General features: G+C 32.2%; 1 long non-coding RNA gene across 1 annotated transcript in view; it reads right to left on the bottom strand.

Moving 5' to 3' along the window:
- Positions 1 to 1,068: 1,068 nt before the first annotated feature.
- The window catches only part of LOC111088774, a 2,103-nt gene continuing 1,129 nt past the window's right edge, over positions 1,069 to 2,042 (bottom strand). Inside the window, exon 2 of the long non-coding RNA XR_002613196.1 lies at positions 1,069 to 1,443. This is a non-coding gene — a long non-coding RNA (uncharacterized LOC111088774). The remainder of the gene's footprint in view (positions 1,444 to 2,042) is intronic.

The following is a 2,042-nucleotide window of genomic DNA, read 5'->3' as shown; positions in this document are numbered from 1 at the left end:
TCAGTTTGATCCATATTTCTCTTTTTTCCACTAAGTACAAAGGATATCCTCATCTTGGAAATTCTAAATCTGAACACATTTTTATAATATGAGTGTATCAATACTTTGCTGTAGTCCATAACACTTCAATTTATATCCACCGATGTACTTATGCAAACTATAATATCGTGAAAATATTTTTATTTAAATATTTTCATATCCATAACGATTGTATCACAAATTAATTTTTTGGTAGTTGGTGGCCCAACGGAAAAAGGGGTATAACATGATAACTTTCCATGTAGATTATTTTATTGATGTATCTTTTATTAGTATTTCAACTTAAAGATCATTTCTTTGTTAAAAACTCTGTCCATTTTGTTTACATTTTAGAATATCTGTTTTTCAAAATTGTAAAATCCTAACTGAAAAACACCGTGCAACAAAAAATAATAAGATAATGTTATGATGCCTATTTGGAAAATAAAAAATAAAATTTTTGTGTGTTTTCTTAACTTACGAAAAACAAACAAACAAATCAGAATGGAACAATTAAGCTTTAAAGACGAATATTCGTTCGTTTATACCTGTAAACTTTATCATAGGTGAGTTTCATTGCACAATTACTGCTTTAAGAATGTTTACTGTTTTGTAGTGAGGCCCTGGAAATCTAATACAGCCTTAAAATTGTTATGGTATTTTTCAAATTCTAACTTCCTGGCGAGGAAAAAAAATCAGTCTTTTTTTCTATTTTGCTGCTGTTAAAAAAAAACGTTTAATCAACTCACTTGGTACCATAACACAAAGAGTAATAATGCTATGAAATATAGATATTTATGTTATGCTTTCCTTCAGATTGCACCCAGCACTACAGAAAGGGCATAACTGTCCCTAATTTTGAACTCGTAGAACAGAGGGAAGGAAGCTTGTAAACAGTTCTCACCAGCAACCCTGGGGCTAATACTGTCTGACCAAACAGTGGTATTTGACTGTTAACTCACTCATGATCTAAAAGTGTTAGTGTGTTTTTGCGGCAACAGGCTGCGAACCATAAACTCTTGGATTCACAGTTTGAGCATGCTAGGTTGGTTGTGTTATAAAGGAATCTATTAAAGAAACAATTACACAGTGACATAAGACACTAAAATAATAAAAAACATTAAATTTCTCTCTCCACTATTTGATTAATTTGCTGGATTAGTGTCCAAAATAACAACAATAACCAATGCACTCACTTAGAGTAGAACGATATTAAAAAAATTGGCAAAAATACAGATAAACCATACTTATTGGAAAACACGACCAAACAATTCAGAATTGCACAACACTACATATTAATTAAGTAGTATTAAATGTACAAGAACCATGTGAAACAAAATCAATAAAAAATTAAATACAAATGAAAATATAAGTTTCTTGTTAAACATATCAAATGTTATATTCTTGTTGCAGGAATATCAACACCTCGGCAGAACATAAAGAAGAGATCAAAGAAAGGCATTCGACCAGTACTGACCACAGCATCAACATATCTTTGTACTCATTCTGTGATATGTTTGTTTGCAGAGCTACATGTATGTGTGATAGCTCTGCGAAAAGAAAGGATCGAATAATTTAATTGACAAGGAGTTTAGGAAGCGTTAAAGTACATCAAGAAAACGACACAATAATAATAATAAAAGAACACAATATCGTGTACAGCAATTAGTGATAAAAAACACAGTAAACGGAACAAACTGTCAGAAGTCTGATATCAGAGAAACTAGTTTCGACACATTCGTGCGTCCTCTTCGGTCTCACTTTTTCACTAAAACGACACAAGTTCTGAAGTTTACAAATAATAAACATTTTCTCCTTGTTACATTTTCCTGCTTTACACTTTCAAACAACATACTTACACTTGATTGAATATCAAATTAACACATTCGACGACAAGAGGTCTGGCTAAACGCAGCTGGCACATACTTCAACAAATGAACACATTCGACGACAAGAGGTCTGGCTAAACGCAGCTGGCACATACTTCAACAAATTAACACATTCGACGACAAGAGGTCTGGCTG

The sequence above is a fragment of the Limulus polyphemus genome, unplaced genomic scaffold (assembly GCF_000517525.1).
Source record: "Limulus polyphemus unplaced genomic scaffold, Limulus_polyphemus-2.1.2 Scaffold4403, whole genome shotgun sequence".
NCBI lineage: Eukaryota > Metazoa > Arthropoda > Merostomata > Xiphosura > Limulidae > Limulus > Limulus polyphemus.
This window is presented reverse-complemented; position numbering and strand designations above follow the sequence as displayed.